At 44.3% G+C, this 25932-nt stretch overlaps 1 protein-coding gene across 1 annotated transcript in view; it reads left to right on the top strand.

The window, feature by feature from the left end:
• Nucleotides 1-25932, top strand: part of LOC120403776 (pseudouridine 5'-phosphatase) — a 162007-nt gene that overhangs the window by 109257 nt on the left and 26818 nt on the right. The window lies entirely within an intron of this gene.

The following is a 25932-nucleotide window of genomic DNA, read 5'->3' as shown; positions in this document are numbered from 1 at the left end:
GACATCAAGACGTTATTCCCCAGTGTGAGGTCCATGCTCCCTGTATTATGATTGATGCCATTCACCCTATCACCAATCTGCATCTAGACGTTGGTCCCGGTCACCGTGGGACCACTCCCCCTCATGTTACCGGTCTCTGCAACACTGTTCTCCCCGATGCTGATCTCCCTGGTACTGGGACTGCTCTCCCTGGTATAGCCACCGGTTGCTTATGACTGGTCAGCGATCACTGGTAGCTATGACTAGGAAGCAGACCCAGGTATCGACAGCTCCTCCCTGGTCACTGAAGAGTGGCTTCTCTGGTATGGAGGCCCAGTTCAGCCCATCATCCACAACAGGATTGGGCACTGGAAACTGCTCTGCCGTCCACAGCGCCGCAGTGGCAGCAAGGCCAGTGGCTAACACAGTGGCCATATTGGGGAGCATAGGGCATTCCAGTGATGACAGTGCCCCCTTTGCAGCCTGCATCAGTGGCCATGTCGGAGCGGAAATCGACAGCCCCACCAGGCCTGGTATCGGAAGGTCATTCAGCGGTTGAGATGGAGGACCCAGTGCCCACCCCCAAGCCTCTCTCTCCAATGGCTGCCGAACCCTCAGCGCCTCCACTGGCGGCCTCTTCCCCAGACGAGGCAGTTGCAGGGCCTTCCAGGGTCAGCCTCCCCCCCCCCCCCGGATGACTTTAAAGAACACCAAGCCCTTCTCAGGCGGGTGGCTGAGAACTTGGGGCTGGAAGTGCAGGAGATGGCCGAGCAGGAGGACACTCTGTTCAATGTCTTCTCGGCCTCCACACCCACCCGGGTCACCCTGCCCGTGCACAATGGAGTCCTTAAGATCTCCAAGTCACTGTGGCAGAGTCCATCTTCCATCCACCCACCTCGAAATAGGCTGAGAAAAAATACTTTGTGCCAGCCAAGGGTTTTGAGTACCTTTATACTCACCCATCGCCGGGCTCACTGGTTGTGTCTGCAGCCAATGAAAAGGACAAGCAGGTCCCCACTGCTTCTACTCCCAACAGTAAAGAAACCAAAAAACTCAATTTATTTGGAAGGAAAATGTATTCAACAGCAAGCCTACAATTCCGGGTGGCGAACCATCAGGCCTTGCTGGGCAAATACAATTTTAACCTCTGGGAGAGCCTCCAGAAGTTCCAGGATTCCCTTCCTCAGGGTCAGGCTCAAGAGTTTGGTATCCTGGTAGAGGAAGGGACCGCAGCAGCCAAATGCTACCTGCAAATGGCATGGGACCCGGTGGCAAGGGTGTTCGCATCAGTTGTGGTTATGAGACGCAACTCCTGGCTCCAAAGTGTGGGCCTTTCCCAGGAGATGCAGGCCTCTATTCAGGACCTCCCCTTTGATGAAGTTGGCCTCTTCTCCAATCAAATGGATGCCAGGCTACATGGGCTGAAGGACACTACGGCTACCCTTCGCTTGTGGGGCATGCATACCCTGCAGTCTGCCAGAAAACCATTCTGGCCTCCACCACGATTGAGGCCTTGGCACCCCGGCAGGGATCTGCAAGGAGAAGGGACACCGGGTTTAACCATCGCTGCCCTTCTTCCCCTCATTTGCCAGCCCAACCCAAAACCACTAAGCACCCAGGGGGCCAAAATCAATCGCTTTGAGGGTGCGCTCATGAGTGATGCCCCAGTCAGTCAGACGGATTCTGCCCATCCTTTCCTCAACCACCTTTCTCCCTACCAGTCAGCCTGGTCGCAGTTTACCTCGGACCACTGGGTCCTGGACATAGTAGCTCAGGGCTACACCCTGCAGTTTGTGGATACCCCTCCTTCCTGCCCCCCAGCTTCCCCATCCCTCTTCAGGGACTCCTCTCACAAGCAACTCCTGATTTGGGAGGTTGACAAGCTCCTGAAATTGGGGGCTGTGGAGGTGGTTCCTCGGGACATGGAAGGAAGAGGATTCTATTCCCAATACTTCCTAATCCTGAAGGCTAAGGCTGGCCTCTGACCCATCCTGGACCTGTGTGGCCTCTCAAGTCTCTCAAGAAGTTGAGGTTCCACATGGTATCCCTGGCCTCCATTATCCCCTCCCTGGATCCGGAGAACTGGTATGCTGCTCTCAACTTAAAGACGCTTACTTCCATGTCTCCATATTCCCAGGACACAGACAGTTCCAGCGTTTCATAGTGGCAGGGCACAACTTCCAGTTCGCAGCGCTACCCTTTGGCCTGTCCTCGGCCCTAACGGTGTTCACAAAATGTGTGGTACCAGTAGCAGCTTACCTCAGACGTTGGAGGGTTTAGATCTTCCTGGATCTAGAAAATTGGCTCATCAAGGGGCAGGTCTCCAGAACAGGTGCGGAGAAGCCTCAATCTGGTATGCTCCACCTGCAACGACCTGGGCCTGTTAATATACACAGAAAGGTCCACATTGATGCCAGTCCAGCACATAGAGTTTATCGGAATCGTTCTCAATTCCATGCGAGCCAGGGTCTTCTTCCCAGAATCACGCTTTCAGGCCATGGTGGATCTCATTGCCCACATGAGGAGACATCTGATCATCATGGACTTGCCTGTGGCTGATGGGCCACATGGCAGCATGCACATATGTAGTCAGGCATGTCCGGCTTCATCTGTGACCCCTACAATCATAGCTAGCAACAGTCTACGTTCCCAGCAGGCACCCCCTAGACCAAGTGGTCACAGTACCAGACCATGTCGTCTCATCCTTAAACTGGTGGCTACACCCCAAATCAGTGCTGTGAGGAGTTCCCTTGTGTCCCCTTCTCTGTTGCTCACCCTGGTCTCGGATGCATCAGATCTGGGCTAGGGAGCCCACCTGGGTGAGCTCAGCACCCAAGATTGCTGGATGCGGCAGAAATTAGCTCTTCATATCAATGTCAGGGAGCTCAAGGCAGTGCACCTTGCCTGCCAAGCGTTTTTACCCCACCTGAAAGGCAAGGTGGTGCAGGTCCTACAGCCAACATGGCCACAATGTATTACATCAACAGGAAGGGCAGCACTAGGTCCTCAGTCCAGCGTCGAGAGGCGCTCGGCCTCGGGACCTTTGTGTGTAGAATGCTGTCCATCTGGTGGCCGCTCACTTACCTGGAAGCAGGAAGGTCCTGGCAGATTGCCTCATCAGGTCCTTCTCCTCTTGCCACGAGTGGTCCCTCCTTCTGGATTTGGTCAACCTGATCTTGCGATGGTGGGGGACTCCTGAGGTGGACCTGTTCACATCCAGGCAGAACAGGAAGTACCGTGTGTTCTGTTCCCTATACGGTGGGGACAAGGGTTCCCTGTCAGATGACTTCCTGATCTCGTGGTCGGGAGCACTGATGTATACCTTTCCGCCAGTGCCGCTTAGCCACAGAGTTCTGCTAAATGTGAAGTAAGACAGAGCACGGGTCATTCTCATTGCCCCCACATGGCCTCATCAGCACTGGTTCAGCATGCTGCTGAGCCTTTTGGTGGCCGATCTGCTGCAGTTACCTCTCTGTCCGGATCTGCTGTTCCAGAACCCGTCAATCTGCTGCACCCGAATCTGGCATCACTGCACCTGATGGCGTGGCTGCTCCGTAGCTAAGCACAGACGATCAGGACTGCTCCGTGGCAGTCCAGCAGGTTCTACTGGGCAGCAGGAAACCCTCCCCCAGGGCTGCCTATGTGGCCAAGTGGAAGTGCTTCACATGTTGGAGACCTCGGACAAGTGCATTCATCCTGACTAGACCTCGTTGCAGGTCATCCTGGACTATTTGCTGCATCTAAAGCTCCAGGGCTTCTCACTGTCTTTGGTCAAGGTCTACCTGGCTGCCAGTTCTGCGTTCCACTCTCCGCTTCAGAGCAGGTCTGTCTTCACCCATCTCATGATGGCGCGGTTCCTGAAAGGTCTAGAGCACCTGTACCCATATGTCCGAGATCTGGTTCCCCCGTGAGACCTGAATCTGGTGCTCTCAAAGCTCATGGGCCCTCCTTTTGAGCCCCTAGCTTCCTGCTCCTTTCCTGGAAGGTGTCCTTCTTGGTCACCATAACATTGGTGTGGCAGGTGTCCAAGATCAGGGCACTCATGTTGTCGCCGACCTATATAGACTTCTACAAGGACAAGGTCCAGCTGGCCCGCATCTGGCTTTTCTGCCCCAGGTTGTTTCCCAGTTCCACATGGTCACAACATCTACTTACTGGTCCTGTGTCCGAAGCCTCATGCATCAGATGAGGAGCGTAGGTTGCATACGCTTGATATCAGACAAGTGCTGGCCTTCTACATCGATAGAACGCAGCTGTTCCATTCGTCATCACAGTTGTTTGTTGCTGTTGTGGACAGGATGAAGGGCTGCCCAGTGTCAGCCCAGAGAATTTCGTCTTGGATCACAGTGTGCATCCATTATTGCTGCGAGCTGGTGAAAGTACCCCTGCCATCGATTGTGACAGCTCATCCCACTAAAGTACAGGCATCTTTGGTGACTTTCCTGACACAGGTGCCAATCCAAGAGCCTTGTCAGGCCGCCTGGTCGTCCATCCATAAGTTCACGTCGCACTATGCACTGACCCAGCAGGCATAAGATGATGCTGGCTTTGTCAGAGCCGTGCTGCAAACTGCACGACAGTGAACTCCAAGCCCATCTCCAGTGATATTGGTTGTGAGTCACCTAGAATGGAATAGACATGAGCAAACACTTGAAGAAGAAAAAACAGTTACCTACCTTTTCCCAACTGTTGATCTTCAAGATGTTGTTGTTCATGTCCATTCGATTACCCGCCCTCCTGCCCCTCTGTTGGAGTTGTTGGCAAGAAGGAACGGATAGGGCATGAGCTGGCAGCGCCTGATATACTGTGTGATGAACACAGCACACTAGAGGGCTCTAGAGCCAGTACTCTGGGTACCGCTAAGGCAAAAATCTTGGACAGCCGTGCATGTGGGTGGGCGCACAGCTAGAATTGAATGGACACAAGCAACACATCTTGAAAAACAACAGTTATGAAAGGTCGAAAGTTAAGTAACTGTTTTTTCACACCACAAGTGGGGTGCTCTGGGGCAGTGAGACTATGACATGCTTAGTGGTCTATAATTCCCTGGGTCACACCAGAGACTTTTTAAAAATATAGTTACAACATTTATCACCCTTCAATTCTCTGAAACAGTAACAGTGTTTAATGAGATTACATATTTTTGTTAGCAGCTCAACCACTTCATACTTAAGCTGTTTCAAAATTTCAAGATCCTGCTGACTCACTAAGACTAGGCAATTGGGTACCATCAGTGTGACAAAAAATTCTTCCCTCTACATTTACTTCCTAGGAAATAGATCCTTGTTTCCCAGAGAAGGATCTGGTCACAGTGATCATGCTTTCATCACCTACGGAGTACACTATTGCAGTCTACTGTTTCTGTGACTGAAGGAGGAAGCAAAAGAGGCTCCAGCCTGTTGTCCTGTTCTTCAAAACTATTAGAGCAATGGTGGGCAACCCGCATCTTGAAAATTCACCCATAATTGGTCAAGTTATAAACCTCTGAAAATCATCATTGGGCCAAGCCTAGTACCCAAAATCAGTCCGAATGGCCATTAGCTGGTCATTCCGGAAATCTTGAGCACCAGGCTTGGCCCATTGCCCTTACAGACACATCAGGAGTACCATCTGATCTGTGGCCATGGAGACATACTTGGAGACTGTCTGGGTGGAAGTGTGGACATTCACAGTGCTCCTTCCAAGCATTTGGACCCGTTAGGGGAGTGTGGCACCCCACATACCGAATCCTGACGAGTCCATGAGGAGAATGCACGTGGGACTGAATTATTCACCGTGACATCTGGGAAATTAGACCACCTGGTATACCTAACTGATTTATAGCCAGTGACCCTAGAATAACACCTGACATTTTAGATAGGAATAGAGAGTCAATGGACATTTTGGCTGTTAAAACCCCTACAGCTTCAGTGTATCTATAAATTGAAGCCAGGAGAAGTTGTCACTGTTCATGACGTTTGTTGAGTGGGTAGGGGACAAGGAACTACCCTGACAGGACACCTACTTTTTCAAGCTAATAGCAGCTGTGTGTATGTTAAAACCACCACATTGCAAAATATACATTTTAATCTCATTAACACTGCAGGCAATCATATTGTTTACTGGCCTGCAGATAAAATTTTGTAAGTAGCCCTTAAGTTCCAAATACCCTTTAATTGGACTAGTTCAGTACCTAAATGGTTTCAAGATTTGCTTTCATTTTTACCAGAGGTTCAAAGAATCTCTGAAGTAAAAGGGCAAATTCATATGCTTCAAAATATATATCACGTTAAAAAAATGCTTTACATACAGCTTATAGAGTGTCTACTTTATGTATGAAGTATAATGTATTGTGCTTTGTCACTAAAACTGTACAACCCCATCATGTTATTATTATAAAAATGTTATTTTTTGTATTGTTGTTATTTAGTTTAGAATTATGTTGTTGTGGTAAAGGACATAATAATAGTAATACCTTTCATGTCCAGGCTAATCATGCATTGTCATTACATCCAATCAAAACACCTAAGGTTGAAACATCTGATGTGAAATCAGAAATCCATGGCTTAATGCAAATAGAGGTTTAAAAATATTTATTGTATTAGAAATACAAAAGGGGGGATTGTGGAAGTAGAGAAAAAACTGACAGGGATTTGTAGGGGATCTTAATGCATGACAGTCTCTGTTAGCAAGAGTTAGGCTAACTGTAACCCTAATAACGCAAGATTTGTAGAAGCGAGGATTGTGTAAGGCAAGTGGGAAAAAAACTATGTAAGAAGTTGTTTTGACTTTGTGTAGATAATGTGTAAATAATATGAAATGTAGACCGGAGTTTTTTAAGTAAAAAAAACAAGATATTAGGATGACCTATGTATAAACAGAGACTTGTTGCTAAAATCCCTGCATGGTCCATCTGCACTGAGCATGCTCCTGCCCCATCTATGTCATCCATGCTGAGAATCTTAAAATGGGTGTACAATATAGTATCAATAGCAGCTGCTGCCACTTTGACCTAGAGTAAAATATGCTGGGAGCCAGGAATGAGATCATGAGTTTTAGCCCCAGATTTCCCACTGATTATTGTTAATCTGTTGTATTTTGCAGCCCATTTTACTTACCAGGGCCTCTGAACTCCACTTTGGAGGCAAGAAAGTATACTTTCCTATATTTTCCTAGATAACAGAGCTTGCATTTCTGACAGAGTTGAGAATAGAACCAATCATCTCTGTAGTAGCTCAGGGCCAGATTCTGTGTTGTACCTCTCACAAGGTATGGTCTAGAGCAGTGTTTCTCAACTACTGGTCCGTGGATATACACAGTCCCTGACACAGTTTAGGAAGGCAGCAAGCCGATGCCTGGTATCAAAAGGTTGAGAAACACTGGTTTAAAGGACAAGCAAAGGTGGTTTTAAACAAGATAATCCCAGCCAATAGCTCAGCAGTATAACTCTGGGCGCGGGGAGAAGAACATAGAAAAGATTATTGAAAGAAGTGAGGTTTAAAGAGGTTTTTGAAGGAGGATAAAGAGTTTATGTACTTGTTGAAGTGCAGATTGTTCCAGGCATGATACAAGCAGAAGGCTGAAAGGGGAAGAAAGAGATCAAGAGAGCAATTAAATGAGACAATAAACAAGTTGTTCAGAAATTGTGTGTACAATGATTTAGGGCTTTGAAGGTGAAAATGAGAAATGTGAGTTTGTGGGTGTATTAGACATTTATAGTAGTTTCATTATAAATTATCAGGAATAAATGTTCACTCTCCCATTTCTTGTGACCACTTTCCCAAACTTTTTTTTTCTTCTATTTTTATATAAGGACACATTGTGAAAAAGTCAGGGAATAGTAGGTGAGTTAACAGAGTATACAATATAAACTCGTTGTGCTTTGACAGTCCTAGGGTGATACATAATAGCTAAAAAAAATTGTGACAAGGCTAAAATTACAGCAGAGTCTCTTCAAACATTAAAGATGTTACATGTCTAAATATAAAATCTCCTGAAGATATGGAAAGACGTGCCAACTGAGAATGTGTACTACAACATTGTGACAGGCCCTCGGGGTGCAACCTGGACTGTGGGAGAGCTGAGCCCTCTGTCCCACCAACCTGGAGTACATAAGAACAGCAATACTGGGTCAGACCAAAGCTCCGTCTAGCCCAGTATCTTGTCTTCTGACAGTGGCTAATGCCAGCTGCTTCAGAGGGAATGAACAGAACAGGTAATCATCAAGTGATCCATCCCTCGTCATCCATTCCCAGCTTCTGGCAATCAGAGGCTAGGGACACCATCCATGCCCATCCTGGCTAATACCCATTGATAGACCTATCCTCCATGAACTTACCTAGTTCTTTTTGGAACCCTGTTACAGTCTTGGCCTTCACAACATTCTCTGTCAGTGGGTTCCATGGGTTGACTGTGCGTTGTGTGTAGAAATACTTCCTTTTGTTTGTTTTAAATCTGCTGCCTATCAATTTCATTTGGTGACCCCTATGTTTTGTGTTATGAGAAGGAGTAAATACCACTTTCCTATTTGTTTTCTCCACACCAGTCATGATTTTATAGATCTCTATCACAGTGGTTCCCAAACTTGTTCTGCTGCTTGTGCAGGGAAAACCCCTGGCGGGCCGGGCCGGTTTGTTTACCTGCCGCATCCACAGGTTTGGCCGATCGCGGCTCCCAGTGGCACGGTTCGCTGCTCCAGGCCAATGGGAGCTGCTGGAAGCAGCGGCCAGTACGTCCCTCGGCCCGCGCTGCTTCCAGCAGCTCCATTGGCCTGGAGCAGCAACTCGCACCACTGGGAGCTGCGATCGACCGAACCTGCAGACGCATCAGGTAAACAAACCGTCCCGGCCCGCCAGGGGCTTTCCCTGCATAAGCGTCAGAACAAGTTTAGGAACCACTGCTCTATCATATCCCCCTTGGTCATCTCTTTTCCAAGCTGAAAAGTCCCAGTCTTATTAATATCTCTTTATATGGAAGCTGTTCCATACCCTTAATCTTTTATTTTTTGCCCTTTTCTGAACCTTTGTCAGTTCCAATATGTGTTTTTTGAGATGAGGCGACCAGATCTTCACACAATATTCAAGATGTGGGCATACCATGGATTTATATAGAGATAATACGGTATTTTCTGTTGTATTATCTATCCCTTTCTTAATGATTCCCAACATTCTATTAGCCTTTTTGACTGCTGCTGCACATTAAGTGGATGTTTTCAGAAAACTGTCCACAATGACTCCAAGATCTCTTTCTTGAGTGGTAACAGCTAATTTAAACCCCATACTTTTATATGTGTGATTGGGATTATGCTTTCCAATGTACATTACTTTGCATTTATGAACACTGAATTTCATTTGCCATTCTGCCCAGTCACATGGTGTTCTGAGGTCCCTTTGTAACTCTTTGCAGTCTGTTTTGGACTTAACTATCTTGAATAGTTTTGTATCATCTGCAAATTTTGCCACCTCACTGTTTACCCCTTTTTCCAGATCATTTATGAATATGTTGAACAGTACTGGTCCCAGTACAGACCTCTGGGGGACACCACTATTGCCTCTCTGCATTCTGAAAACTGACCATTTATTCCTACCTTTTGTTTCCTATCTTTCAATCAGTTACTGATCCATGAGAGGACCTTCCCTCTTATCCCATGACAGCTTACTTTACATAAGAGTCTTTGATGAAGGACCTTTTCAAAGACTTTCTGAAAATCTAAGTACACTATATCCACTGGATCCCACTTGTCCATATGCTGCTTGACCCCCTCAAAGAATTCTAGTAGATTGGTGAGGCATGGTTTCTCTTTACAAAAAACATGTTAACTCTTCCCCAACAAATCATGTTTATCTATGTGTCTGATAATTCTGTTCTTTACTATAGTTTCAACCAATTTGCCTGGTACTGAAGTTAGGCTTACCAGCCTGTTGTTGCTGTGATAGCCTCTGAAGCCTTTTTTAAAAATTGGCATAACATTAGTTATCCTCCAGTCATCTGGTATAAAAGCTGATTTAAAAGATAGGTATCATAGTTAGTATCATAGTTAGTAGTTCTACAGTTTCACATTTGAGTTCCTTCAGAACTCTTGGGTGAATACCATCTAGTTCTGGTTACTGTTTAATTTATCAATTTGTTCCCAAACCTCTTCTAATGACACCTCAATCTGGGACAGTTTCTCAGATTTGTCACCTAAAAAGAATGGTGCAGTTTGGGGAATCTCCTGCATATCCTCAGCTGTGAAGACCAATGCAAAGAATCCATTTAGTTTCTATGCAATAGCCTATCCCCCTTTAGTGCTCCTTTAGCATCTTGATTGTCCAGTGGCCCCACTGGTTCTTTAGCAGACTTCCTGCTTCTGATGTGCTTAGTTAAACATTTTTTTTACTGTTACTTTTTGAGGTTTTGGTTACCAGTTCTTCAAATTCTTTTTTGGCCTTCCTAATTATATTTTTACATTTGACTTGCCAGAGTTTATGCTCCTTTCTATTTTCCTCAATAGGATTTACCTTCCACTTTTTACAGAATGCCTTTTTTGCCTCTAACTGCTTCTTTTAGTTTGTTGTTTACGTATCCCTCTCATTCAGTCATGCTGTGTGACCAGGATCCCAGAGAGCCACACTGGAGTTACTCAGTTAGGGTGAACTGCAAAGAATGGGGCAAACAATCCCCAAAGATGGTGGATATTCCAATACTTAGATTTACCAGACCAGTACAAAACAGCTTCTGTAATACCTTACTGGTTACCCAGAATTCAACAACATTCCAATAAAGCAACTCAGCCTCAGGCCTCTGCCCAGACTCCCAAGTCAAATATGATGATGATTACTGAAGACCTTATTCATCATATAAGAAAGTTCTACCAATCCCAAATGATCGGACACATTACCTCCCAGGTTAATGAATATTCCAGATTTTACCAAATATACGCTTACAGCCAATTCTTATTAACTAAACTAAAATTTATTTAAAAAGAAAAGTGAAAGTGTATTGGTTAAAAGATCAGTATACATCAGTATTTCCCAAACTTTAACAACCCGAGAACCCCTTTCACTAGACTGTCAAGTCTTGTGAACCCCCTCCTAAAAATGAATATTGCCAGGGATTTTCAACTTTACCTGAGTGTAAAATATAAAAGCAGTGATCTTGGAAATATAAAATTTGTTTTTCTGACATGTTTATTACACACTACTTATTATTAATTATTATTTATCATTACCGTATTTTTATTACATTATGAAAACGGCAACACTCTTCCAAGATCTCACTTTCGTAGCTTGTATCACTTTGAATAAGCCTGTTATAAAAGGCTCCTATGTTTCATGAAGGAGTATCAGATGTGAAACAGCATGAAGGTATTTAAGAAGCCAACTCAAAATGCTCTTCCTACACAAGCATTCAGGTCTTGAGCATTCCAGGCATGTTACAACAAAGCTTAAACTTGTTCTTCATAATAATTCTAAAACAATACTAGCTGCTTATTTAATTTTAAAAACAGCCAAAAATATCCATCTCCCTTTCCATTTTCTTATAAGGAGTCTTGAAGTTTAAATCTCTTCAGTGTGATAGATATGTTTGCTTTGATCTGCTTAGCTCTTGGAAGTCCAGGAGCTCTGGGTTGCTTGCCCCTAGGAACAGCTCTGTCCACCATTAGGGACTTTTTTCCCGAGAACCCTCTGTAATATTTCATGAATCCCCAGGGGTTCACAAACCCCAGTTTGGGAATGGTATACATACAGACATGAGTACAGTTCTTGAGATCAAATTCATAGCAGAGTTGCAAAGAATTATTTCAGAATTAGCTCATAGGTTATTGTCCAATGTTCATATTCAGGGTGACTCCAGATTAGGACTGATGATCTCAATCTTGGGTTTAAGCTTCCCCTGCATGAAGCATCAAGCAGATCTGAGATAGAAAGGATTGGAACCCACGGCATCTTTTAGTCATATTGTAATGTGGCTTGGCCGCGGTTTGTCCCTCAGCGGGGCGGTGGGGTGTCCCACGGCCTCGCTACGAATAGCCTTAAGCCCAGTCCTTGGTCAGGGCAGGGCAACAACCAGTGAGTCAATATGCTCAGGCCCTCAGGCAGGGCTGAGCAGCAACAGTTTTAAGCCCAAGAAGCCCAGGCTCCTGGGCCTGAGCGTCGGGGCAAGGGGGAGACTGCCACCCGTGAGTGAGGTGGCAGGGGGGACACAGGCCCACCCACTCCTCTGCGTCCCAGCCCGGGGCCCTAACAGCAGCAGGCAGCCTGCTGCTCTGTCAGTGGGGATCCTGGCCGCAACACACTGACATTGGTTCTGGCAGTGCTGCAGCCAGACTGGGGTCGGCTATCCCCGGGCTACTTCGACTCTCCCCCTTGTCGAGTACCTGCGTCGTTGTGGTGTCACCTGCGGTCTCAACCACCATCGGCTCCTCAGGGTAAGTGTTCGAGGGTAGGCCCAGCGGGTCCTCGGAGTAGCGGGCGAGAGGCAGGCTCGGCTCCTCCTCGGGGTAGCTGGCGAGAGGCAGGCTCGGCTCCTCCTCGGGGTAGCTGGCGAGGGGCAGGCTCGGCTCCTCTTCGGGGTAGCCGGCACGGGGTGGTCCCGGCCAGACTTCCTCGGGGTAGCTGGCACGGGGCAGGCTCGGCCAGTCCTCCTCCAGGTAGCGAGCGCGGGGCAGGCTCGGGTAGGCATGCGTGCGCCCCTGCGGGCCGCGGCCGCAGACGTCTGGTCCTTGCGGTGGCTGGGCCCCTACTGAGTTCTGCAGGCCAGCTTTTATACTTCCGGGTCTGCGCCTTGACCTCTGAGGGGCTGGCGCAGGACCCAGTGGCTCCGCCCACAGCGGGGTTTGGGGAGGTTTGTCCCTCAGCGGGGCGGTGGGGTGTCCCACGGCCTCGCTACACATACCGTTTCAGGTCTTCTTTGACATGTCGGAACACTTCGGTGAAGTAGACCTATTTCCTAAGAATTGCCGGTAATTAGTTACACAGATTAACATAAGGCAATTGCCCATTTTTCCACCATTCACAGATGATTTGCTATACATTTCAAAGAGAGATGAATACAGTGATGTTTACAGTTCATCTAAATGTTAATATGTCTTTTTGATCTCTGAATCAATAGCTATAGTGACAGACAGGAACTGTCTGTTTACATAGCTAACATCCTACAAGACATAAGTGCACTTATACAATTAGTATCACCTCCAATTCTCTAGTAATACAGGTTTTCATTTCAAAGTTCTAGCCTATTCTAGCATGGAGTCGCCCTAATTACCTTTCACATCTGTTTTTAACATGTCGGTAATGGTTGACTTTGGGCCATTTATCCTGCAACCTCCTTAACCCTTTCCTTCCATGTGTCACACTTGGTATAAGATTTGTGGCAATTATATAACAGTGGTAGCAACCATGATTTTGCATGGTCATATTTTAATCAGATTATGTCACATTCTATATCAAGCCACAAACTTCTGGCAGGTACTGTACTTACACAGAAATCCACAGGCTGGGACGCATCCAACTTAATTACATTAATGCTTTCCCAGCCTTACATGAACCAACAATAGAGCGGCTACAGCCAGTTCCCCCCAGTTCCCCAGCCTTGAACCCCAGAACTGTACCATCTACACTGGCCAGAAGCCTGGCCGGTGTAAGTTCATTACCCAGACCACTCCTCCCTCTATGTGGAGAGGACACACATTAGCCTTTGTAAACTGAGCTGAGATTTCCCAAGCGCGTCAATCAAAACACTGTTGTAGGTAAAATATAAAACAGATTTATTAACTACAAAAAGAAAGATTTTAAATTATTATAAGTAGCAAGTGTAGAGATCAAACTTGGTTATCTAAGAAATAAAAATAAATTTGCGGTCTAAGTTCTACAAACTAAACAGGAGTTGAATGAATCAGTGTCTCACCCTGACACATGGTACAAACAGGTCACAGATCCTCAGTACACAGTCTGGGACTCTTTTCCAGCCTGGGATCACTCTCCCCAATTCAAAGTCTTTGTCTTCCAGATGTTCCTCCAGGTGTTGAGTTGGGAAGGGGGACAGGGAGAGGGAAAGTGATGATGTCACTTCCCCTCTTTTATAGTTTCTCTAGGGATTATTTTAAATTAATTTGTCTGTAAATTTACTTTAAAAACAGTCACACCTGTTGCCTGTTTCCTGGAATTAGGCTGAGAAATAACCACAAACAACGGTCGAACTAAAGCAGTATTGAGGGTTGATTTGTTGCTTGCTTCCCTTATTTGCACAATTATCAGGAGGTAGCCGTGTTAGTCTGTATCCACAAAAACAACAAGGAGTCTGGTGCATCTGAAGAAGTGGGTTTTTTACCCACAGAAGCTTATGCCCAAATAAATCTGTTAGTTCTTAAGGTGCCACCGGACTCCTTGTTGTTTTTGCACAATTATACTCACACACACATCCTATTCATACTGGTGACAGGCTGGAGGTGCGGATGTTGCTTTTAACCTTAGGTGACTGAGACTGGCCAGGTTCAAGCTTCCCAGAGATTGAACTGCTAGGCAACGAGAGTCCCCGATGTCCCTTCGGATCTAGAGGAGGGCTCTACTGCTTCCAGTCTGGTCCTGAGTGTTTGCTGTTGTGGGTTACATCTCTCTCTGGCCACTACCGCCATAGGTTTATATACAGTCCCATATACACCTTGATTATCCTTACACAGTAGTATTTTGGTTCCAGCCTTGTGATTGGTTTCTTACACTCACATTATCTCACTCACTCCTTACATATTGATTACATATTCATAAGCATGAATACCATTGGTGATATAGCTTTAAGCAAGCATGCAACATCAGCGAGGACTTCCACTTTTATTTGTGGTTCAGACAGGAAACTGCAAACTGTACTTCAAGAACAAGGTACAGGAAACTTGCACAGACACAGACAGACTGCATTCAAAAAAGCAAAAGGGAGGGTAGATGGGGAAAATGGGCTGCCCCTCCTCCCCGGGAGCAGAAGCTGTTGCTGTCTGGGGAAGGCCAAGCCATGGATGGGGGCCACAGCCAGCTACAACAGATATTGTTTGAGCATCTAGCATTAGCATGTACAGTTCCTTAGCTAAGGATGATTAATATTCACTATGTTGACTGTCATTTTATTTTTAAAATGAAAATGTGGGACTGCTTTTCTATACATCACAAAAGAAATGGGGAAGGAGTATGAGGGGATGCGGTGGGGACGAAGAGCAGGAAGAGAAAGGAGTTTACTGCAGAAAGTTAAATAGTCCTGTGGTAAATTGGTTATTCATAAACAGCCCTGAACATCCCAAATATAGTTTCTCAGAAAATTTTGAAATACATCCATTTCAGTTTTAAAGAACCAGTTCAAACCCATAACCTTTCGTATAACTTTAAAACAAAATCTGTGAATTAAGTCCCCAGATTCACTGTCTGTGTTGAGTGTGTGATCTGGCTTTGTGTAAAGTGATTACTAGTAAGGGCTTCGGGCTCAGTGTCACTCCAAGGATGAAGAAATTCATCTTAGAATGCTGTATTTTAATAAAAGGATTTCAGTTACTGTTCAGTATGAAGACATAATAATGCTTGTGACATACTATGTTAGGATCAGACCGAACATTGGAATAATAGCATCATGGAAAAGAGTGAAAAAGCAGGATGTCTAAATTGAGCCTCATCTGTTGTTGGGTTGTTTTTTGTTTTGTTTTGTTTTCTGTTGATTTCTATATTTAGTATCGTTTCTAACATACTATATAAGGCACCAGTTCTGCAAAGAGCTCTAAAAGAATCTGGCTATAGATCCTCAACCAGTACAACTATTCTAGTCCCAGTATAATATCTAGGCTTAAATCCAATTTGACAGGTGTCAAGGAGACCTGAAAAATCCTGATATTGCTGAAGCTACCTGTTTTTTTACTAAAAACAGATGAGTTGATGCAAAGGCCTAAATCTGTCTGCCTTAAATGAAGGAGGTATCTTACTTATCCTTAGAGAGGCACTCATCTTCAACAGTAGCCTCTAAATTTCTCTCCCTCTTTCACCAGCAAGCAGAAAAAGGAGCTAATTCAAAGCTTACAAACCTAAGTCTCTGCAGCAGTTACCCCATCTGCTAAAGCTAAAATATATTCCAAGGTTACGTTTACACTGTGAGCTAGATGTGTGATTCCCCTGCTCATGTACACGTACTCGACTAGTTCTCATCAAGCTAGCGTGAGTATAAATAGCAATATCGCCATAGTAGCAGTAGCACTGATAGCAGCAGCAAAGGCATGGCTCAGCCATGCTGAGTTCAAAGCTCATAGGGTAGTCAAAGCCCAAGATGTCTTTGTGTTTAGCTGCTCTCAAGACATACTTCTCTTTCCGCGAAGAATCACTTGGTCCAAAATTGAATGAATTTGCTGGCATGATATTTTGAAAGGCCTGATAGCCTGCAAAACTTAATTTTTGCTATAGAGTGGTTTGCCAGGTAGCTCAATGCCTGAAACATTTTTGGCTACCTGGAAATTTATATCTGTTTTGCAGTTGTTTTGAGAAAGTAGGGAACAACACTCTAGATTCTGAAGGACCAAAACATTAAATTATAGATCTAAAATTAATTTTGATAAAATGAAAATAGTATCTCCTTTTCCAATATGATTATGGTATGAAAATTATCCAGGAATTCAAAAATCTATGTTGGCTTTCCTCTGTATTAGTGGCCAAGAAAAACGGGAATGTTGGAGAAGGGCACTCTCTCTTTTGGGTTGGTTGACCACCAGATCTGCTTTTTGATATCATTTTCCTTTGATATCCAGTAGATGGGTCCATATGATTACAAATTAGTCTTATTCACTTGCTTGGTTTGTGGAGAGGCATCTATTCTATACTGGATTCCCATGATCAGTTAAGAGTTCTGAAAATTTTTCTTTTACTCTTGAGTTTTTGAAATCTAATTTATTTATACCCTGCGAACTCTTCAGAAGATGGACCATCCTTGAGTGTTTGGAATGTGCCTAGCTTATAGTGGATGCTTCTGTAAATAATAATAGTTATTCTGTAATCATGTAAGCTTACATGTTTTCAAAGTTTTTATATTGAATTTTAATTGAATGCACCAATTGTTATAAAATATCTTCCAAGAGTGTATCAATTATTTAGAATATTTTGGAGCTTTTTTAAGATTTGGAGAATGTTGCCTTGGCCTACCAATTAGGGGTTGGGGCTAGCTAGCACAAGGAGTAGTCAGTTAGGTGGATATCCAGTTATCCAAGAAGAATTTTAGAAACTTGTATGTTTCTACTCCCATTGAGTAGAAACAGTCGTATAATTCTATGTAATTTTAAACTTTATACTTTTATATATTGAGAATTTTATAGGTTCATTAATATTCTGTTCTCCCTGTCTTCTCTTGTTAGGGATACCTCTTTTCTTGTTGCAAGGAGAAAAGAGACAGTGTTTTAAGGGAAATCTGGATTTTCTGTTTATAGAGCAATAAATGTGCTGAAATGAACTGCAATTGTATATGTTGTAAAATTGCTTTTGTTTGACAAGTTAGTAAATCTCAGTTGAAAGTCTGAATGCTAGAGATATTAAAAGCTTGCATTACCTGACAGACAAAACAGTTCTCTCCCCCCCCACCTTTTTATTTTTATTTTTTTATAAATACAGCAAAAGGGCTCAGTATTATTTGTGGTAGCTTGACAATGGCTCTTATGTTATTTGCAAATGCCTTTATTTGCAGATCATTTGCACAGTTTGCAGGTTTTTTGGTGGAAAGCACACTCAGAAATTATCTGATTTGGCAAAAGTTTAAAATATTACAATTCTTAAACACGTGAATGCATGCCAACAAATGTTCCCTCTGATTTTTTTATCCATGTGCAGAATGAATTTTGTTATGTTCAGCACCAATATTGAGGTAATGTGCGGATGTGCACCACCAGTAGAAACAAAAAACCTACATATAATATATATATATTTAAAAGTTGCCCTAGGTATGGGAGAAGAAGAAAGAATAAAAAATTTTATTAAAGCTAATGTTAAAAAATTATATATTACACATGTTAAGAAAAGAGTGTCTGTACATCTGGGTATAGCGCTTAGATTATCCACAAATACAAAGTTTGTTTTAAAAGTCAGAAGACACATATAGTGCATAATCAGCACAAGGTCTATTGCTTAAGGTGTTTACTTGTCTGAACCCTAACCCTAACCACTGCCCCCATAAATGCAAAAATGTTTCTTTTTTGGTAATGCTGTTCTGAGGTGTCTGGATTCTCAAAATACACTCTAATGATGGTACATCCTCAAATGCTAGGACAAAAAGTGAAGGGAAACGGCGCTTTATACCAACAGTTAAAAAAAATAGTTCATTGTAATACAAGAGATTTACAGTTTCTAATTTTATTGATAACAGCAACATAAAAATAAAGACATTTTTACATTTTGATTATTGAGTTTTGATTTATTTTACTGCAAGTTCAGCATTCAGATGGGCAGCTAATGCCAGCCATTTCTCATCATTCAAATATTTTAGCAACCTTCCTCCTCTGTTCCCACCCTCCACAGGCCAGTACCATTCGCTAGACCAGCGGTTCTCAAACTGTGGGTCGAGACCCCAAAGTGGGTCGCAGCCCCATTTTAATGGGGTCTCTAGGGCTGGTGTTAGACTTGCTGAGGCTTAGGGCCAAAGCCCGAGTCCCGCCGCTTGGGGCCAAAGGGCCGAAGCCGAAGCCTCAGGTTACAGGCCTCCCGCTTGGGGCTGAAGTCCTCAGGCTTTGGCTTCCTCCCCCACTCCCACCACTACCCAAGGTGGCAGGGCTCAGGCTTTGGCCCCCCTACCCAGGGCTGCAGGCAGGGGCGGCTCTAGAAAGTAGGCTGCCCCAAGCAGCGCGCGCGCGCGCCACCTCCTTCCCGTCGGCGGGTCCCCTCTTCTTTCCAGGTTGTTTGAGCCTGGCCTCGCCGCCGGCAGGTCCACGGACACCGGAGCGGGAACCGGGACGCTGCCGCCTCGCGCGGAGCTCAGCTCAAGCCGGGGGAGACGGACCGCCGCCGCATCATGCCCTGCCGCGCAGTCCGCTCTGCCGCTCGGTGACCCCGCCCGCCCCGGGCATGCCGGCCGCCAGGAGCCAAATGCCCCCCCGCCCCGCCGCCCGCCGCCCGCCGCCTGCTGCTGGAGCGGCTGCTCCTGGCTGCAGGGCTCGGGTAGGCTCAGGCTTCAGTCCCCACTCCTGGGGTTGTGTAGTTTGTTGTCAGAAAGGGGTCACAGTGCAATGAAGTTTGAGAACTCCGGCACTAGACTCTAAAACAGCAAGATTTTTATAAATACTTTAGAAGTTTGGCATCACTTGACTTTTAAACTTTTAGGCAAAATTGTATACACTTAAAACAAAAGCCATGTAAAAGAAATAAGAGAATGTTACTTAGAAAGCTTATCTTTTTAAATCAAAGAGAGGACAGGCAGGTGTCTCTCCTTGCCGCAGCCCTGGAGCTGGGGCCAGGGGAGAGGCATCTCTCCCATCTTCCCCCCTCCCTCCCTTCAGCCCCGAAACTGGGGGAGAGGCATCTCTCCAGGCCACAGCACTGGGGCTCAGGAGAGTCCCCTTGCTACCGTAGATCTGCATGCCCCAAGCTCCCCCATCACCGTCCCCCACCTTACCCCACTGCTACCCACCCACTCCTTATTCCCCACCTCACCCTACTTTCAGCTGTGGCTATGCCCCTGTGTGCACGCCTGTGCGGCTGTAGTAATTAGGTGTGCAGCCCTTGATGGCCTCCTATGCGGGTACGCACCTTAGAGGGAACACAGATGCCAACTTCTGTGAACGTCATAATCTCAATCCAGGAACAATTACATTATGAACTCTGGGGAATTTAAATCTATCAGGGTTTCAGACCTTGATGTTACCTGGTCTAAAAGATGTGTTTGTCATTTCCTTATACATCTACGTGAAACAGAACTCCCATACATTTCAACTGGAACAGAAAAATAGATTTTTTTTTCCTTTTCTTTTTTTTTCAGGTGGGCGGGGGACATGGTGCAGCAGTTTGTGCCAAAGTAATTCCAGCAGTTCCACAACAGGTTGCTTAGAAAATGATTTTAACAGGATATAAAGAAGGATTGGGAAGAATAAAAACAAAAGCAAAAACACTTCTGGTTTTAGTTGTATGGTATCAGAAGGTACAGTGAATGCCTTTACAATGGAAGGACTTCAAGAAATAAATGTGCAGCAGAATACAAATATCAGTAATATGCCAGACTACCCAATTCAGAAATGTAGCCAGGGTGCAAATATGACAAATCAGTACAAATCAGCATTATTACACAAGTTTGTAGAAGTCGACAGTGTTATTGCCTGTGTTTGAAGTACTTCACTCATTGCTGGGCAATCAAAATACTTATTAATTATGAGAATAGATGGTAAAGATAATAAGTAATCTGAATTGGAATTTTGTTAGTACACCTAAATTAGGCCCTAACAGTTCAAAAAATAAAAGGTAATCTTAGTGGTCATAGCCTACCCTACTACATCTTTTATATCAGGGTTTCTCAAACAGGGGTCCCTGCTTGTGTAGGGAAAGCCCCTGGCGGGCCAGGCCAGTGGCTTTACCTGCCCCGTCCGCAGGTCCAGCCGATCGCGGCTCCCATGGCCGCGAATCGCTGCTCCGGGCCAATGGGAGCCACGATCGGCCGGACCTGTGGACAGGGCAGGTAAACACACAGGCCCAGCCCACCAGGGGCTTTCCCTACACAAGCAGGGACCCCTGTTTGAGAAACCCTGTTTTATATCTCATTCCTAAAAGTGCGCCTTTAGAATCAACTGTGCTGAGATATTGGTTCAGTATTAATAGGAATAGTAAAGGCAAACATCCTTTTTTTTCTCTCCTTTCCATCTTGTTAGGTTTTCATCTCTACCTACTGAACTGTCTTAATGCTATCAAGCCTTTTTAATATAAAAAAATGTATCTATACTTTAAGCAAATTACTTTTGAACTCTGTATATAAATATAATTGGAATTCTAAACTGTCTGTCAGTGGTGTCATTGTTATCACTAATGCTTACATGACAGATTGTCTGCCAGTAAGTAAATATTTCATAACCAAGAGACACGAGGGAGGTGAGAATTATATTAAGAGAAACACCACCTAGTCTTGACTTTTTGTGTGTCTGTAACTTAACTTTATTAGGACAGGGTTGTTGGCCTGTCCCCCAACCCTCAGCCTGCAGAACCAGTGGACTGTTTTTTGTCTGATATCCTTTGACCTGTGCAGGGAGGGTGGCCCTACCAGGAATTAAAACTCCTGTGAAGGTTCATTGGAACACACCAATTTTCTTTATGTGTCCAGGTGCAATCCCCAGAGAACACAGTTCTGGGGGACAGTTTTAAAAACAAGTAAACATGGTATAATAAATGATAAAAGGAAAACACTAGCAATTTCATACACAGGGGCTGAAAAAGTATCTACACTGCTTTCTGTATACAAAATCAAGACATGTTTGGGATTTTTCCCCCAGTGTTCCACCTGACAACCTGTCTCCTTTTTTTTTTTTTTCCCCTGTCACAGATTTTTCCTGTTGCCAGTAGAGCTCCTTGGATGGATTGTGGGGTAGTGAATACTTTGTCATCTTGACATACCTGCAGCAGGCTGGTTTCCTCTCAGGATCCTTATTTTCTACTGTGGTCTCAGGGTTCTAAGTTAGCAGCCAAATGCTACTTTATAATACCTCTGAGCTGCCTCTCAATTTATCTAGATTGCTTTCAGTATTTGTGTCTCACCAATGTCTATTTAAGGATTGATTATCCCGATATAATAGAAACAGTCTCTTCCAGTTCAAGTGTGCCGATGCTTGTTACCATGCAAAATTGCTGGATAAAATGGGCCACCACTGTCCTATTTGTATGTAGCGTGGTGACCTACACAGATTTTAAAAAAATAAAGAATTTAGCTCTTTTTCCAAAGCATATATAGGCTACAATCGTCCAAACACATATGCATGTCCTAACTTCTGATCTGACTGACTTCAAAATTAAGCATGTCCATAAGTATATGCAGGATTGGGGACATTTGCCATAGTGTTGGTTGTGGAGAAATATGGCACTTTCTGTATCAATTTTAAGGAGATGGACTCATCTCCAAATGGGAAGGTTTATACTCTTATCATAGGTGCTCTAATGGTTACTTAGTAATGTATTTTGTCTTTACTTTTTCTCGTTCATCATCCTTACCTTTAAATTAATGAAATTCCATTACAGTGCTAGCAATCTCTGCACTATTATTATACATTTTGAATAAATCAAACCAGATGTTAAATTATTTTAGAATACCCGACAAAAATGTCTGAATATTTTTAAACGGGAAACATTTTAGCTATCGTATTGTAAATACCCCAGCCTTAAACAATTTTAAATCACTTTCTCTATTATTTCTTTTTGCCACCTGCACGTATATCAGTAAAATCTGGTTACTTTGTTGGTTGGAGGAAGTTGGGGAATACGATGTAAAAAAATAAGTTAGCTTTTAGCTGATGTGTATGAGAAATAATATAGGTAGTATGTGTTTACATTACTTGATTATTAAAAATATAAAAGATGTCTATCCAAAGCTTCAGGTGGCTGAACATTACTAATAACGCAATACAATCCCATTAGCATTATAGTAATAATTTCAGCAGCAACTCTGACACCTGGGGAAATTCCACCCCCTTTGTCTGTTTGGGAACCAGGCCCACTGCCCCCTCTAAAAATCCGATTAAGCTGGAGTCTTTTGCAGCATGCCTGAAAGGTCACCAAATTCAGAATACACCTCTACCCCGATATAACGCGACCCTATATAACATCTTACTATGCCAATGAGTTATGCACCGAGTTTCTGATTAGAGATGTAGGATTTTTCTTCATGTGATGCTCCCTAGTGGATTCCTCTGTGAGTTTATACATGAGCACCATGCTTCCAGAGCTGGAGAATTTGAAAGTAGTATCTGTTGGTCTGCGCATGCACCCTGACTCACCTTGTGCCTCTGGCTGAGGAATAAAGGGTGGGGTGAACCAACTGCCTCTCCAGTTCCTTTTCACCACCACGTGATCCAGAACCTCCAGTGTCTGTAGCTTTGGCTTCATCCTACAAGATAAAACTTATTTACAAAGCTAAATCTTATCAGCTATTAAATCTCCCCCAACCCCCACGTGGGGTCAGTAGTGTAGCTGCGGGGGGAGCAGGGCAGCGGCCGCTCCACCACCGAGCACAAGTGATGCCTTTTTAAGTTTACTCACCCGGGAGTGGGGGGGAAAAAGGCACCACCCGCTGTGGCACTTTTGCTGACAAGGCAGCGCTCCGGGTCTTCAGCAGCACTTCGATGGTGGGACCTTCACTCGCTCCAGGTGTCTTCATTGATGAAGTGCCGCTGAAGATCTGCGGAGCAAGTGAAGGTCCATTCACACATTTGCGAGACATTATGCCCTGGTGCAGTACTCCTCTGCTGATGCCTCCTTTGGGACAGTGGTCCTCTGCTCAGCTCTGCCATCTACATCCTCACATCCTCCTCCTACTTTAATAAGCGCTTGTCCTATTTTTCTGTCCCAAGTCTGTCTTCATTTACTTGGGGAGATTTACTCTCTCCCTTTCATATCTTCACAGAAGTTCTCCTTTTATTTTGTTTGTATATGTGCCCATATCATGAGGAAAACTGATGACTTGTGATACTACAATAATAGTTTAGTGATGTTTTCTCTTATGAAAACATTGATTTAATGGAAAATCAAATACATCTTAATAGCTGAAAATGAGCAATATATGCTTATATGCATGTGCCTATGCATTTATAAGCTATTGTGTAAAAAGATGACATTACTAGCCAATTTTTTTATTAAAATGTGTTTTCAAAAATATTAAAATAGAAGATTAAGATATGAATATCTTTTAAAATGTAAATTTGTTTTCAGAGCAGAACTATTAATTTTAATATTTATGTAAGAAACTGAATTTGGAACACAGTTGAATGGAAACAGTCAGGAGAAATAACCTGTTTTATCACTTTCTTATAAGACATACATATCAATCTCTTGCATCCTTGATTTTCTCATAGCCTAAATTTGCTTGATAATTTTTGCTTGAAGCAACAGCATACAGCCAGTTCTAACATTAGGGTAGTCAAGATAAAGCTGATAAAACACAGCAGCATATAATATATAATTGATATTACATCTCAATTAAGATACAGAAAGTTGTAGTAATGTAGAAATAAATAAATATATGTTTAACTTACGCTAGTTGTTACGAGTGTTACACAGAACCAGTTGACCTTATGGTACAATTCAGCTTAACTCCTACTATAGGGTCAATGCCAGGGAATTATCTGCATAACATTCATTCACTGCTCATAATAAATTGTTCCAGTATGTGTGTTCTGTGTAATTCCTTTCATTATCTGTATGAAAACAGAATCTGCTTTTATATATGGGGAAGAGGGAAGGCCCTTTCTACTTAGTGCTATATGCAGTAAGTGCTAATACTTAGTACTTACATAGCATGTTCTGTCTGTGAACAACAAAGTTCTTCATAAACATTACCTTCACAACATCTTTATGAGGTAAATGTTTATTAGTCCTAGTTTACAGATAAAGAAATGGGTCCAGAGAGGTAAAGTGCAAGTATATAGAGGAATTGTGTGGCAGAGCAGGGAAGAGAGCCCACATTCTTTGCTCAATTATTGTGTTTTATCCACTTGGCACATCTTGAATTAATGGTAGGGAGGCAGAGGTGAAAGTAAGCCGGCACGGTCCGGTACAGCGTATTGACAAGAGCCGGTATGCCATGCTGGACTGGACCAGCTTCCCCGGCAGTGATTTAAAGGGCCAAGGGCTCCAGCCGCTGTGGGGCCCTTTAAATCACCGCCACAGCTCCGGCCGCTGTGGGGAGCCCCGGGCCCTTTAAAGAGCTGCCGGCGCTCCAGCAGCGGGCCTCAGGTGGCGCTTTAAAAGGCCCAGGACTCACTGCAGCAGCCGGAGCTCCAGGCCCTTTAAATCTCTGCCCGAGCACTGCCGCCGCTACCCCCGCAGCGGCAGGACTCCGGCGGTACTTTAAAGGGCCCAGGGCTCCCCGCAGCAGCTGGAGCTTTGAGCCCGTTAAATCCCCTCCCAAGCCCGGCTGCCGGAGCCCCAGCAGCGCTTTAAAGGGCCTGGGGCTCCCCTCAGCGTCCGGAGCTCCTGGCCCTTTAAATCACCACGGGAGCCCTGCTGCCCCTGGGTAGCGGAGGCAGGGCTCCCACGGTGATTTTAAGGGTCTGGAGCTCCACAGCAGCCGGAGCCCCGTGCCCTTTATTTTGCCCCTGAGCCCCGGGGCTCCCAGCCACCTCTGCAGCAAGTAGCTCCAGGGTGATTTAAAGGCCCTGGGGCTCCCAGCCATGCCTCTTCCAGTTGAGGCCATGCCTCTTTCGGTTGAGGCCACGCCCCCGCTCAGGACTCCAACGTACCAGTAAGTCCTTTAAGTTACTTTCACCCCTGTAGGGAGGGTAAATATGTTGCCTGTCTCCTACCTTTCTCCCTAACTTCAGTGTTAAAAATGTTCAGAGATTTGCCTGCCCTTTACACTCAGAATGGTCTTGCAGTCTGAGAGGTTCAGAATTATGGACTTGCCCTTTTGAAGTCATAGGATCAGTTAATTAAATATATTTTATTATCAATCTATAGAGAGTGCTTTATTTTAGAGGGAATACTTTGTTGTCTATTAATTACCTATAATATGGAGATTTTTCTAATCACACATAAAACTGATTATGTTGTAGTGTTTTCTCTCTATTATTTTGTTTTTTTGAAACAGATGCAAATAGGTTCTTTTACAGCCAACTTTTCCTTTTGGTAGTTAACATTACAGTGGCAATGGAAATTTGAATATAAATGAACTGTAGTCTCATTGTAGAAAAACCTCTGAAAGATGACCTAGATTTAGCCGTTTTATTTCAAATTCTGAAACCTTAAAGAAACATAGTTGTTTGTTATTGTAGCTTTTATTTTAATTCTCTTGTTACTGCATTTTTAGGTCTGT

Source organism: Mauremys reevesii, linkage group 1 (genome assembly GCF_016161935.1).
Source record: "Mauremys reevesii isolate NIE-2019 linkage group 1, ASM1616193v1, whole genome shotgun sequence".
Taxonomy (NCBI): domain Eukaryota; kingdom Metazoa; phylum Chordata; order Testudines; family Geoemydidae; genus Mauremys; species Mauremys reevesii.
Note: the sequence above shows the minus strand (reverse complement) of the source record. Positions and strands in the feature narration are given on the sequence as shown.